General features: G+C 38.4%; 1 long non-coding RNA gene across 1 annotated transcript; it reads right to left on the reverse strand.

The window, feature by feature from the left end:
- Window positions 1-2,524: 2,524 nt before the first annotated feature.
- On the reverse strand, window positions 2,525-15,381 carry LOC127676314 (uncharacterized). The gene is made up of 3 exons (XR_007975827.1): window positions 15,083-15,381; window positions 3,150-3,421; window positions 2,525-2,688 (listed from the first exon to the last, which is right to left on the reverse strand). It is a non-coding gene; the product is annotated as an uncharacterized LOC127676314 (long non-coding RNA).
- Window positions 15,382-15,980: the final 599 nt, after the last annotated feature.

Consider the following 15,980-nt stretch of genomic DNA (forward strand, 5'->3'; position numbering starts at 1 on the left):
TGGCCTGGCTCTTTGCACAGCAGGATCTCCCAACTCCTCAGCTTAAGCTCTCCTATCAGTTTCAAACCACAAGAAAAAAGCCCCACATGGCTGGGAAAAATCTGAGTATCGCCTTCTATCCTCAGATCTATAAATCCGTATCCTTTATTTATCTGGTGTCTGGAGCTAGGCAGCTTTACTGTCTGCTTCTTATTTTCTTCTTCCTAATAGATGGCCCTGGGTAAATTCCTGCCAGTGGCTGTCTTCATTTGTTCCAGTTTCTTGTGCTGAAACCATGTGATTCAGCTCCACTAGCTAAGAAACCAGTTCTTCCCCTCTCCTAGACTATGTGTGTGTGTGTGTGTGTGTGTGTGTATTTCATCCCAGAATCCCAAAATTATTTTTAATATTGTGTTGTCCCACATTTGGTGCCATCTCTTGTGGTAATTTTTTGCTTCATAGCTTTGGCTCCAAGCAGATTGCACATGCACACCTGCCTAGGAGCTATCTATTGAAGTGTGGTTGAAAAACACACATGTTACCTTTCTTTTATAAAAATCTTTCTTGGCTACCTCAAAGGCTGGGCACTGCCAACCTTCTCTTGTTACCCCAGGCCTAATCGGGGAAGTGACCAGTGGCCACTTAACCAAAATCTTACATGGCTGATTGGCTTTATCTCCTGCCACTACTATGCCCCATTCTTCTTCCCCAAGTCATGGCAATTCTGTTCTGTTTCTCTCTGTGTCCTTGCCCATGCATCTCTAAGTGCCCTGCCCTGTGCCTAACCATTAGCTGTAGTCATCTTTATTGACTGTTCCAAAACCTATTGGGAACAAGGTCTTTCAATGTCTGGTCACATAAATTCCTGATTGAATCCAAGCCTTAGAACCAGTCTCCACTGGGTAGGTTTATGCCCTTAGGCAAACGGGTAAATGCTGAGACCTTCAGGATAGCCCCTAAGACTGTGGGAAAGAATTCAGAAAACATGAGTTCCAAAATATATAATTTCTCAACTATGCCAAATATAAGGATGCAATATGAACTGTTCGAGGGGTTTCACAAAGCTAAAAGAGTAGATGAGCTACACTGTGGGCCAGCTTGTGAGATACAAAGGCAGGCATATTCCTGAGTTCAGTGTCAGCCTAGGCTAGAGTAAGGTTTGGCCCAGGTGTGGAAGGATTGATAATCTCAGGGCAAGATCCCACCCAATTAGCTGACTGTCTATACTTATCAAGGTAGGCAGATCTCTAAATTCATTTGCAATATTAAAAAAATATGTCTTTGCTAGCTCTAAGAATAAAGGGACTGAGGTCTTGAGATGATGATTCATGGGATAATCAAAAGAAAACCTGGAATAATGATTGAATTGATATGTAAACAAAAGACTTGGCTTTTGATCTGTAAGAGACAAGCTATCTAGAGAGTTTTTTAGAATAGCAAGAGAGAGCTGCCTTGAGCAAAGCAGAGTATATACAATCAGCTTGTAATCCATTATTTGACTTCAAGCAGTTGTTTTTGCCACTTTAAAATATCCCTTTTCTCATGAACATCTCTCCAAGCAATGGCTGCACCTTGGCATCTTGCCATAACATGCTGATCTCCTTGGAAGTATGCAATTAGCTTCTACAATGCACTTAACATTAAAAAATTAGCTGCACTTCAGTAATAAGTCTGACAGCACATTCTCTCTGTCTGCATAACTAAGTAGGATTTTATATCTTTAAATCCTCTGTGTTGTTCATAATGTCCGTAACTTTAGAAGAAAGAGGTACTACACATCATGGAAAACACTTTCAAAATGTTGTATTTCTGGGTTCTCATAAAAATCCTGTGACATAGACAGGGCAGAAAATCAGGTGCTCCCCCCAGAGATAAACAGATCCAGATGAAAATTCTAACCGAAAAATGGCTCTCCAAATTTATCCCGCTTTTAGTTAGAAGCATTCAACTTCCCTCACGACAGAACAAGAATAGTTTAATGGCCAGTGACTTTTATTAGCCAAAAATACAAAACACCCATGATACAACTCATAGACCATATGAAGTTTATTAACAAGGAAGTTGATGCTTCACAAGTCCCTCTTGGATGGAGGAACAAAATAATCCTGGGAGAAGAGAGAGGGAGGATCTGGGTGAGAGAGGGGAGAGAAAGGAAAGGAGCAGCGGGATTAGGTAGGAGAGACAGTAAAAAAGCCCAGAGGACTGCCACATCAGACTCAGTGGGAGAGGAGGAGTCTAACCTATAGACTTGATGTTCCAGGGAAAGGGGAGGCTGGGGGATGTGAGCTGGGGGGCGTGGTGAGCTCGAGGGGCGTGGTGAGCTGGGGGGCGTGGTGAGCTGGAGGGGCGTGAATGCATGAAGAGGGTTGGTGGGTGATTGGGAGAGCACCCTCTCAGGGGCAAAGGGAAGAGGCTGGTGGTGAAAGATTCAGGGAGAGGGCACCAGGAAGGGGCGCAATATTTGGAGTGCAAATAAACAAACTAATTTAATAAAAAATTATTTTCTTTATTAAAATCTGTACTGAAATCAACATGTAAAGCAGAAAATAGGAATATAGTTTATATGGGAATCGGAAAATATGTTTATTAACCTTTTTCCCTGGTGGGGAAAATTACTTTAAAAAATAATAATTCAAGAGTTAAAAGGTATTCTGGATCACTGCTTCAAAGATTCCCTTCTTTCTCATGACTTCCCCAACATCCTTGCACCTGTGATAAGGCAGAACATCTTTGTGGGAAAGCATGACATTTTTTAATCTCAACCTATCTAGGTAACAAGAATAAAAGGAACTAGGGACAAGACACACCCTTTATTGGCAAGACCTTAAAGCCCTACTTCCTCTAATTAGTTTCCACCTCCTAAGAGCCCATTAAAATATAAAAGTAAATGGATTCACTCATTGGTTAGCTTAGTGCTTTTGTGACCCAATCAGCTTTCAATAGTGACATCAGTTGGCATGAAATTTTAAAATTTAATTTATTTAGTTTTTATTTATTCACTTTACATCCCACTCACTGCCCTCCTTCCAGTCACCACTATCACATCCTTGCTTTCTCCTTTGAGTGGTTTCGATCTGGTATCCCCTGACCCTGCACTTCAAGTCTCAGTGGTTCTTCTCCCTCTGAGGCCAGACAAGGGAGTTCAGCTACAACAGAGCCTACATATTGACACCAGCTTTTGGGATAGCTCCTGCTCACATGGGATAGACCCACATGACAATCAAGCTGCACATCTGCTATATATGTTCAGGGATGCCTAGGTCAAGCCCATGAAAGTTCTTTGGTTTGTGGTTCAGTCTCTGAGAGTGGCAAAGGTCCAGGTTAGTTGGTTCCGTTGGTCTTCCTATGGCATTCTTATCCCCTTATGGGCTGCAATTCTTCTTTCTATTCTTCCATAAGAGTCTCCAAGCTTCACTGTTTAATGTGGTGAAGGAGAACATCACTGTGGGAAAACATGACATTTTTATCTCACGATAGATATCCAGGTAGCAATAAGAATAAAAGGAACTAGGGACAAGACACACCCTTCAGTGGCAAGACCTGTCTGGATCTGTGTGAGTCAGTTGATGGAGTCTCTCAGAAGACAGTCATGGTAAATTCCTGTCTGCATGCATTATTGTGTCAGTGATTGATGCTTGTCCATGCAATGGTTCTCTTTGGTGATATCCTATATACAAACTATAACAGAAGACCAAGGGTACACTCAATAGTGATATCTCCTATGTCTTTTAAAAAGGCCACCATGGGACATGATTTGAGAATCACAGAACTGTCTTGGGTACTCCCTCTTTTTTCCCCTTACCCAACACTGCAGAATACAAATCTAAACAGTAACACAGTCGCTGAAATCTTGATGTCAGCATCAGGAATGCCCAGGAAGCCTCAACTTTCTACAGTTGGTCTCCTCTGCCCAAACATAGCCTTTTGGCTTTATTTAAACATGCCAGAGAAGTATAAATTGAATTCAAATGCAATTTTTGCTGCAGAAATTTAGAAAAAGTTCAGAACCCAGAATTGCTGCATATACAATAGATTCAAATGAACCTCATTTGATATTTCTACAGTGATTCCTCTCTGACCTGGACATTACCTTCTTCTGAATTTATTCATTACTGGTTGTACAAATCTTTAATTTCTCCAAAGTTGCTATCCCAGACAAGGATGGGTTCCTAAAGACTTTCTATTTGGGCTTCCATTTGATGTTTGCTTAACATCTTATGTGAAAGTAATTTGGTATGATTAGTTGTCATTTGCATTTTCCAGTGCAACATGAAACAAAACCTTGGCCTCCCTTTGTTTTGTTGGTATCTTGGTATTTAGTTCTCTAGATTCAGTTTTAGTTGTCACAGTGGACCTTCAGTTCCCTGTTCCTTTTGAGTTCAGCTCCTTGGCACATGATATTGCTTATACCTGCTGCTTTGGTTTGTTTTCTCTTCCTGTGATAAAATTCCGACCCAAGGCAAATCAGATGGAAAAGGGGTTTATTTGACTTTCACACCCTAATCACTCACAGTTCACCCTTGAGAAAAACAATGGCAGAAACTCAAGGAAGGCAGGGGACTGGGGCCAGGTACTGAAGCAGAGACCTTGCAGGTGTATTTCTTAGTACCTTACCTTTTATGGCTTGCTCAACCTCCTTTCTAAAGCAAAGAAGAAGTAATTGACTAGGGTTTAAACCACCTATAGTAGGCAGGTCCCACCCACATAAAAAAGAAAAAAAGACTCAAAGACTTGCCTACAGACAAATCTGACAGACACATTTCTCAATTAAGATTCCTTCTTCCTATTTGGCTCTCACATGTGTCAAGTTGATAAAATGATTATCAGCACATCTGTACTCCAAGCATTTTCTCTCTGTCTACTTAACTTCATTATTCAACTTTTATCACAGATTCCTTTAGGAGCCACTCTTGATTCCACAGTTAAACTGGTCTTTCCAACTTTGTCTAGTGAGGCTTTGGTTCATGATATGCTTTACTCTTGCAATTCACATGCATTTGCATGTTTAATTATTGTTGGTCACCCCAACTAAACTGTCAGATGTATTATAGGACAGATTCTGTCATAATTTCTTTTATTAATTCATATTTATGGCACCTAGTAGATCCTTAAAATCATGTTAAATACATGAATAAAATATTGAAAATGATGATGACGATGACAATGACAATGATATGCAAACGGTGAAAGAGATTAGGCAAAGTCTGCATATCTTCCTTTGTGCCCAGGAAAGCCATACTGGAATTTATAACAGCTCTCCTGCTCAACGTCACCCCATGCTCTGCTCTGCCTTTCAGTCTGACATCTGAACTATCCCTGCTGTTGCCTGAATTCCTTATCTTCTCCTCTGCTGTCTTGTGTATGTTTCCTTTATGTGTTATTTTCCATTTTTATTCTCCATATTGAAAAGAGGATGATAATTGCTACTGAATATCAAAAAGCTAAAAGAGAAATAGACATTGCTATTTCCTTAGAATGTTACCATTTGTTCTCTATCATGCAAAAACATTTCCTTGACAATAAATGAATTCAATGAGAAAAGATTATAAAATTCTGGGGTGTGTGTAGGGGGTTATAAAATAAGAGAAAAGAAAAAAGATTCACAACAATGAATATTATCATGATTTAAAAGCCCCTTGAATCATTAATTCAACCTAGTATTACCCACTTTTCACAAGCATGAATCCACTTTGTTAAATTTATAAATGTCTCCTTGTTCCAAACTGAGAAAATACATTTTCAACTGTTGGTTTCTCAGTGTTTCTATTTAAAAACTCCATTTACCTCATTGCATATATTTTATTTTCCAAAAATGGAAGCAGGTAGGCCTTGGGCCAACCCAGGATTTGGAGGCAGAAAAAAGTGGTCAGTTCTTGTGCTAACCAAAGTTAAAAAGCAAAGTCTGAAGCAGACTCCGGTTTTGAATTATACCATTCATGATATAGAGCATCTATCAGAAAGCTCCAGGTCTTCATGATGATGAGAATTTCCCATAGAGGGAGAGGGCCCACTACCAGCGTAATCACAGAAGTTCTCTGCCTCTCAGTTTTTGTGGTTCTTTGTATTTTGCTTTGTTCTTTAATTTATTTCATACAGTCTATGGAAATTTGTTAAGTTAGAAGGTAGAGGGAAATGTTAATCTACTGACATTTGGAGATGATGGAGAAGATCAGGACTTAGGCATGATAGAAAGATGGGTATAATGGTACAGGTGGGGAACAACCTGGCCTACAAAATGCTCTCATGAAAATCAGAGCTTCAAGGATCTATGACCATTTCATAATTCAGAGAATAAATGGATGTATTCTCATATAATACCACAAGAATGGAATCGGCAAAATCTATATGGTAGGGAACTCAACTAGACTTTTTATAGAAAATTGTTTAGAACATGAATTTTTCCTCAATAACTTATAAAATAAAGAATAAAGCACAAGGTGAGGAAAAAAAGAATTAAGAATGGGGTTATTGAAATCAACAACAATAATAACTGCACATGAAAAATTAACCAAGTGTGTTATGGAAATTCTTATTTAAACCAGCCATACAAAAGAATATTTGCAGGATAAGTGGTGATATGTGAACATAATTTGGAAAATAGCTAAAACTATTCTGGTCAAATAAATAATAAATACTATTAAGTCAATATTATTTTAATTGAATTAATAATGTGATTGATTTTGTTATGGCAGTAGTATTAGGTAATCAGAGTCATTGTCTCTTACACGTGCAAATAGAATTATCTACTTCATGAGGAATGCAACTGAACAGTCTAGGACTCAAAACACAATTAGATACATGTTGTTAAAACCGGATGACAGACATACAAGTATTTATGATATCAGTCTACCTTTGTGTGGTTTTCAACACTTTCATGATAAAACATTAAACAAAGACAAATAAGAATAACTTCCAAGTTTTAAAAAAAGGCCCAAATGGTCCAAACAACAATAAATCAATGGGTTCATGAAAAATGTGCAAAATAATTTGCATGTAACAAGGAGAGTTAGGCTTGAGCATAGCAAGATAAAGCAAAAACGCAGTTATCAAACCAGGTTATAAATTACCTCTGTGGCCTGAGCCAGAAGTTGTGATGGCAGGGAAGTAAAGAGTTTTGAAATCAAAGTCAATTAAGGAAAACACTTTGAAAAATTAAAACTTTACATAATCGTTAAGTATGGTCTTAGAGAATTAACAATGCAAAGTCAAATTGGAATTTCAACACAAGCTTTTTATATTTGTTTCAAAAGCCATTTATCTTTTATGCCTCATTAAAATTATATTCTTCATAGTTTTTTCTCCCATTCTTTTCAAAGATGACTTCATTAGACAAGGCTCAGTTTTTGCCCAATGTACCAAAAATTAAGCCTGGATATGGAACTGAAGCAGTCAGGGACATCGGGCCAGGTTCAAACAGCCTAATGCTTAGGGAAGAATTTACCACCATGCCTATGCTGCAATACATATTTCAACTCAGGGCCAGTAAGAAATCTGCCACAGGAAAGGAATAAGATCTGAGGTGATAGCTGGCAACAGGTTTAAAAACCTCTATGAGCCAGAGTGTATCTTGGAATTTTAGGTTTCATCTCTGGAAATTGGGCTTCTATGCACAATTACATGAACTTTTGGTATCTTATGTAAGCAGGAAAAATGAAACTCTAAGACAACATGCCTCTAAGAAAGCTGAGAGAGCTCTTGTTCATCACTCCTGCATGCAAATATGTGAGAGGTACATGGGAACCATCACTGGCATGTTAGATGTCCCTGGGCTCAGTGAGGAACTGGGAATGTGAATGAGTGGTGGAGACTGTGACAGACCTGAGTTATATGGTAGGTTAACAGTGCACTGCTCTAACTTCAGTCCAACCAACAGTTCTAAAGTTAACCGCATGTTTCTTCTGTATTTTCATTATTCATAGACATCCAGAAACCTAAACTTAACAACAATGGGAATTATTCCAGGTTTGCAATCATTGGCAAAATTGTTCCTGGTAGTCTTTTGGGGCCAGTATCATGTTTGTAAAATGCACCTGTTGGCCTGGGGTCACATATTTTCAAACCTGTCATTCATTGTGTCATTTTCCCCCACAAGAATTTGATACTTAATTTTGTTCATGACAAACTGCAACAGTTTACCTCATTCAACTTACTGTTTCATATCCTGTTATTATGTTTTACCAGAATTCTTTTAATAAATATGCTGTCTTATGTTGCAGGATTTTCCATGGCCAATCAATCATATTAGGGCAGTGGAAGGAGTGTGATTGGATAGGAAAAGAGAGGCAAAACTAGGAGTTTGGGGGACAGAGGTTGCAGGAGGAGAAGGGAGGAATGCGGAAATGGCTTCGGACATGGACCTTTGTGACACTTACTAGCCACAAATAACTAAGTTTTTATAAGGTTAGAAATATTGGAATAAAACTTTTATCATTATGAATTGTCTCTTAAATTACTCTAATGGCATCTTGCAATTGTGATTTTAAGCATTCAGATATCTAATTGTCTAACAAATCAAGCATTAAGAGTCATACTTCTACTGGGTAATGGGGGCTGAGCTGGAAGACCTTGGGATGTATGGGCATTGTGTGGAAGTGAGATGAACTCACAGGAGCCCCACTGAAGAGTTGGCCAAGCTGGGGCTGGAAAGTGGGCAGACTGATCACAGGTTAGTGGGCCTAACCTGCAGACAGTTTGTGGGTCCATTGGCAGACTAGCAGAGCCCTTTGGCCCAGTGTAAGGTCTATGGATCCCACTGTCTTGCTGGTACTGGCATGAGAATGTGTCTGGCAGACTGTTTTTAATATTTTCCACAACAGTTTTAAAGTGCCCATTTCTGTCAAATATTTTGTAGAGGAAAATACAAGAATATTAAAATCTTAGCTAGACAGAAAGGCCTATGGACTGAGGCATAAACTACAAATATAATGCTTCCTTTCCTTGGACCAGTTAGAACACCGTAATAGAGAAAGTCAAGCTAAAACGTTCATTCTATATGAACTTTCAAAGTATAAATGGTAAACACAGTATTTTTCTCATGGGAATAGAAAATATTATACATCACTGTGCTTAACATATACTCAAAGGTTCAAACTTCTACTATGACCTCTCCTAGATAGTGAGTAATGTAAGATGGTCAGACCAATGTGTCTAATACTAAACCTTGGCCTCAAGAGGCACATAAGTGAATGAAACACCTAAGAATAAATCTGGCACCACACTGGTGATTATTCATTAATTCTTCAAGACCACAATGATAAAAGACAGCAGACCCACAAATGCATGGGGGAGACAGGTTGTTATGAAGAAAGAGGATTGGGACGGGAATTGGAAATGAGCTTCCAGTTTCGTCTCTGCTGCCAACAAGCTATAAAAATTTTCTCTTCCCTAGTTCATTATTTATTTACTGTTTATACCTTGCCTATTTCCAAAACAGATTGGAGGTTGCTTTCAATAAAAGCCACTAATGTATCAGAACTCTTTTACGAGGTAATAACACAGATAAAAAAGCAACAAAGGCAAGGGAAGTTACAGCAGCAAATCTAAGCTGTGGGAATTCACTGAAGCCAGGAAAAGGCTGATGTGAGCTTCACAGCCAGAGTGGAGCCAAAAGCAGACATAATGTTATCAGAATCCAAAGGACTCCGTGACCATACTCCCAGAAGCGGCGGTAGGATAGGTAGTGCCCTGCAGTCATCATAAGGTCATCCCTAAGTTCAGGTATCTCTGTTAAAATGTGACAATTCTGAAAACATACCCATACTCTTTGTACAACCAAGTACTGTCATATAAGTTAACGGAAAATGAATTACTAGTCCTTTCCTTAATAGCCTCTGCAGTTCTGCAGCCAGAAAAGCTTAAGAACAAGGAGAAGTGCTAATAAAAATCTCTGCATACTTGCAAATAATTTAAATCCACACCCCTCCAAAAGGAATTGTATTGAAGACTACTCAAGACAGGTGCAGGGGAATTCCAGGTAGAGTGATGAAAATGTGGACCCAGAATGTTTGAAATTTGCAACAATAAGATGCACATAGATGAAGCAAAGTAAGCAGTTAGAACCCGGGGCCAGAGCATGAAACCAAATTGAAGCAAGACAAAGAACGTGAGCCCTGGTGCTGTTTTCCCCAGCAGAGTGCATTCTTCAGCTACACTCATACACTCTCAGTTACTGTTGCTTAATGAAGCTAGCTATAAAAATGCTCAGGGGAAAAATATGAACCAACATGACATCCATCTTGTGTTGACGTGATACCCCTATATTCTGGAGAAGGTGAACTATTTCATATCAGCAGAATTCACTGCAGCAGAAAAAAAGCTATATATTCTTATGAGTTCTGTTAGAAATGTACAGACCAGGTTCACAGTAGGAGAAGACCATTGGTGCCCTGTGAACTACCATAACAATCTCCCAGGCAAAATGTATCTTTTGCACAATTGTGGCATAGCTGTTATAGGAAAAACCAGTTTCTTTCTGATTATATTTGAGGTCTAATCCAACAGTGAAAATGCATACCTGGTAGTGTAAAATGTCAAAATAACATTAACACAAAACCCTAATGGAGAGGTTGTAGGCTTTAGAAGACAACTTAGTGCTATTGTTTAGCTAAACCTCAAATAGCACTGAACGGCCCTTAAAATATGTATGCTATATCTATAGATAATTGCCACACTGAACCTTGGTCAGAGAAGCCTCTTTTCAGTGAACTGTGATAAATAGAGCTTTGTGGCCGCACAGGATACTGTGGATAAGTGACAGTGGAGTGTGCAGCCCTAAACAAGCCATTCATACAATCTTCATTAAGGCTAAGGTAATATTGCCAAAAAATAGAAATAATGATGTAAAAGCTAGGAAATAGGGGAAAAGAATGCCAAGTGTGAGGCTCTGGCCATCACTAGCTCTCAATAACTGCAAATGTTTGCACTTCCCTGCATAAGAGAGGCCCCACAAACAGGCAATTGCACTCCTTGTGACAAGAAAGCAATGCAAAGGTAAGTATAAAGAAGGCATCTGTGCCTATGACAAGATGGGTCTTAGCTGACCCCAGGCATGACTCAACATCTCTTGGATGGCATCTTTGCAGTTCCCGTATTGGTCTAGGCAAAGCAGAAATGTCAAATCACACATAATACTGGCTTTACTTTTCCTGTGTAGAGAATGATTGAAAGTCTAGGAAAGTATACCAAAACAAATTATGTGAATGGTTATGGACACAAAGCATTACAGGTTTAAAATGAGCAGGAGAAGGAAGGTGGCAAAATTGAGAAAAAAGAAACAACACTACACAAATTTCCATGAACCACAAAGGTACCAGGAAATTGGCAGGAAACCCAGTAATACATTTCTGGTAACTACAGAAGAAAAATCAAAGTCCACCTGTTTAGCTAAAAGAGAAATGTGTGTGTGTGTGTGTGTGTGTGTGTGTGTGTGTGTGTGTGTGTGTGTGTACATATATACATATATATAAGGGATATGTATGTATATATGTATACATAGGTATGTGTGTGTGTGTGTACATGAGGACACATATGTATGTCTATACATATATATGTGTGTGCATACATGCAGCATTAAGAAATAAATGAAGGGATGTGCTTAGTTATTCTTTAAACACATATTTCTGCACAGGACAATGTTTGTTAGCAGAGGTAATTTATCTCGGTTGGGAGCTATCTTCGTCATTATCACTATGGAGGCACCTGTAGCATGGAGTAGATAGCAGTCAGGGATGGTGCTAAGTACCATACAATTCAGAAATCAGTTTCTATAACAAATTACACACTGTCCGTTTAAAATATCATTCTACCAAGGTTGAGTATCCCAAGAGAGAAAGGGGTTTTCATCTTGGCATCAATAGTTTAAACTTCTTTCATTGAAGAAGTTTCCCACAATCTGCTTTGCTTCTCAAGGCATTAGTGAAAGACGGACAGGTCTTTGTCTAAACTCCCATGACGCTCTTGAGATCTGTTTTTTATCTATCTGATCTTAAAAAGCTTTAGGTTATGTTCAACCCACCCTCCATTTTCACCTCGAATCTTAATCATTATGACTTGCTTTTATTCATTATATTTGCTTCTATGTTTTTTTTTTTATTTCTTTCATAGATACCAATTTTGGCTTATGTTGTTATATGACTTTTAATTTGGCCATAACTATTTATGCTCCTGTAATTTTACTCCATTTCTGATGTCTTAAGGTTTATTGCTCTCAAATGGCACCCAGGTAGGCAATTAAATGTGAAAATCACTAATGTGAGCTTTTTTGAGAATGAAATTTTTTTTTAATATCTGATGCCACATTTTTTGGCTTCACAAGGTCCTACATTTATGCCAATCATAACCTAGGCATATTGATATTCAAGAAATTGTCTTTAGATTTAACAATATTCTGTCTTGAATAAGATAAGGTACACTAAATGGAAACAAAATAATTAGAGTGAAAACAATAGCCTTTAAAAAAGAAGTATGATTTTATAACTTCCTGGGAGAAGATACTGCCACAAACCTAATGCTTTGTCGTCTCTTTACTTTGAGATGTAAACAAAATTGCTGCATGCTTGCAATATTCTAAAACTAAAATCTTTAGTTTGCAAACCTTTAGAAGCCTCAGTTAAAGCTTTCGATAGTCCCCGTGTGCCCATAGTAAATCTGATTCGAATGGGATGTTATTGTAGAAGATTTGCCCTTTGCTAACTCTTTCAAATACCATTTCCATCTGAGGTTTCTTCTGCATGAAGACATTAATATATTTTTCTGACATTTTTCCTCTTGATTGACATTCTCCAGAAAGAACTCCCAGGCCATTACTTTCATTAAAATTATTATTACTTTTGGATGACATAAAGATCAAAAGACATTGGTTCTTAAGACAAAAAAGAGTCCATAGGATTTTATATGTACACATACAATGAAGAAAGGTCAGATATCAAGGACTTGTATCCTCCCTGACTCTGGACAAGGGGGCATTTTCAGTGATAGATTATACTTCATACTTACATTCTAGAACAGGGAAGAAGAACAAATTCTTTTTCCTCCATGCAATACAAGTTGCTGCTCATTTTGAGGCCAACGTAGAGTCATTTTGCTTGTTTATGACTCTGTCTTTCTTAAGGGTTCATGGAAAGCCACGTTACACAGTTACTTTCAAGTAACTTTTATCTTCAGATGTTCTGCGAAATGTTCTTTTAACTCATGCTGAAAGAAATTTCCATAACTTCTTAGATGGCCTTTTGGAGTTTGCATACATATGTTCACCTGTATACAGGTCACATGCATGCAAAACTGAAAGCATCTCTTTTTTTTTTTCTTCTTTGCAGAGTATCCTGTATTTTAGAATATATGCAATGTCAAAGTTTCAGTATTTGAAAATGTCATCCCAGTTCCAATGATATATTTGATTAATTCTTGTGGAAAAGTAGTAGAAATTCTTTAGGATTTTATTGAGACCAGTCAGTACATAAAATGCTTTCTCTACTGGTATCAGATATTTATTGAATACTTCCAATTTGTCAGGCACTCTGCCAGGGGTACTATACATGTTATTTTATTTGGTTCTCCCATGTCTAAGAATTATGTGCTGACCAAATCATTCCTTTCAAGCGACACAAATATACTTTTAGTGCTTTTCAAGTCACTTTGGACAATGTGAGTAAGTTGTGGTTAATGAAATGCTGACAGGTATACTATACGTCATTTTCAGATATTGCTTTTTATTTTCTCTGGTTCTTGGTCTCTGTCTCCCGTGTCTCTGTTTTTCTGTGTCTCTGTCTGTCTTTCTATCTCTATTTCTATTTTTCTGACTCTATTTCTTTCTCTATCTCTGTCTCTGTCTCTGTCTCTGTCTCTATCTCTTTCCTTCTGTCTGAAGGATTAGGTGATTTTTCAAGCTCCAGGATCTGGATTCCACAGAAAGGAGTAACCCAAGAAAGAAAGTGATGCTAATGTCAACCAATGGCTTCATTTTAAAAAATGGTTATTTTATTTATTTGCATTTCAAATGTCATCCCCTTCCCATTTCCCCTCCACAAACCTTATCCTATCTCCCCTCCCCCTGCTTCTATGAAGGTGCTCCACCACCCACCCACCCACTCCTACCTCACTGACATAGTATTCCCCTTCACTGGAGCACTGAGCCTTCACAGGACCAAGGGCCTCCCTCCCACTGATGTTAGATAAGGCCATCCTCTGCTACATGTGCAACTAGAGCCATTGGTCCATGTGTATTGTTTTGTTGGTGGTTTAGTTCCTGGGAGCTCTAGGGGGTCTGGTTGGTTGATATTGTTGCTTTTCCTATGACTTCTTAAGAGCAATAAAATTAAACTGAGCAATGCTGAGCTACTAAGATTTCATTGTTATTTTGTAATAGAATTGTTATTTCCTTCATTCAGTATAGCCACCAGTATCTAAAAGAGGAAGCACTGTTATAATATGGAACTGAAAATGTACATATGCTTGAAAGATTGAAGAATAGTCAGTAGGAAACCTAAATCAACAACTGAAAATTGGTGTTACTCAGCAGCAAATATTTAGTACAACTATCACCCATAATAGGGTTAACAGCAGTCCACCTCTCATCTAAGGCAGCAGTCCCAGCAGAAATAGCCAGAAGCATCAAAACACAACTGTGTGATAGATACTATCAGGTGCTTTAACAAGGCATTGCAAGAGATAACTAGGGAACTGGCTGGTTTACAGGTAGAAAGGAAAAAGATTAGAGATTAAGAAAGTAGGGGCGATATTCCTAGAAAAGTCAGTTGCATCGTGTCAAAAACAATGAGAGAAATATTTTTTTGAAATTTTGTTAGCTTTTACTTTAGGAAAATTCAAGTAATTAAAAGGTCTAAAAGCAAATGTCAAATATCTATTATGGCATTTAATTGCAGTCTGAAAGTCATGATTAACCAGGGAGAAAGGCAAAGGGTTAAAAGAAATTTAAGAGGTCTGAAAACGAACATATACAGAAAGGAATATGGATGTGGATTTTGGCACATGAGTGCAGCTGTGAGAAAAGTTCATATGCAATAGTGAGGGTTGATCTTCCTTCCCCATAACCCTGCCTTCCAGCACTGTAGAATGTGCTCTATCTAGAGAAAGAGTGTTTACAAACCTTATCATGTTACGTGAGGGATCATCCTAATGCATCATAAAAACAGATAATCCTTGAAAGCAGAGGATGCCCGTGCACAGTCCAGTCCAGAAGAACAGCCACACCGAGGCAGAGAAGACCACAGCAATCCAGGGCACCTTCTGTGCTCTCATCCTCAGTTTCCCCAGAGCTACCATCACTGTCATCATTCTGTTTCTGTTCTACGAAGTCATATTAAGTGTTTGAGGAGGAGAAATAAGTTGTCTATGTTGTTAAGCCACAAACAGGAAGCCAAGAAAAGTCCGAACCAAGGAACTTGAGAGAGGCTGTCTCCACTCGAGAGCCTGCTGGCTGCATGGCCTAAATAGGATGTGGGAAGAGCTTCCTCTGCAGGTGGCTAACTGTCATTTACATGTGAAAAGAACATAGCTAAGATCACTGCTTTCTACTCTTTACATTTGTTTTGTTTTGTTTTGTTTTTTGTAGGGTACATTGCCAGACTATCTTTGTAAGTTGCTTCAAAGGGGGTGTGATGTTACAGATTGGGTGTGGGTTAAGGAATGTCAGAGTAAATGGTGTGTCTCTCCCTCCGAAACTCCTCAGGTAAACCCTGTATATAAAGTATCTCCTTCACTCTTTCTCCTATCCTTCTCTCCATTAAATCAGACAATAGAGAATTGCAAAAACATAAGTGAGTCTAGAATTTGTAAAGCGAAAGGAACCCAAAATTCAGAGTAACAGCTTCTGAGGCCAGACTACAGGGAGAGCACCACAACCCAGGATATTTTGACGAAAGTAAAATAATAAGCACTTATTTGAATAAATAAATAACTTGTTCTCAGAAGCATAAAATTTTAGGGTTTGTTTGCTCTTGAAGTTGCTAGCAGTACTTATGCTGACTTGAATATGCCCTCAAAAC

The sequence above is a fragment of the Apodemus sylvaticus genome, chromosome 1 (assembly GCF_947179515.1).
Source record: "Apodemus sylvaticus chromosome 1, mApoSyl1.1, whole genome shotgun sequence".
NCBI classification, from domain to species: Eukaryota; Metazoa; Chordata; class Mammalia; order Rodentia; family Muridae; genus Apodemus; species Apodemus sylvaticus.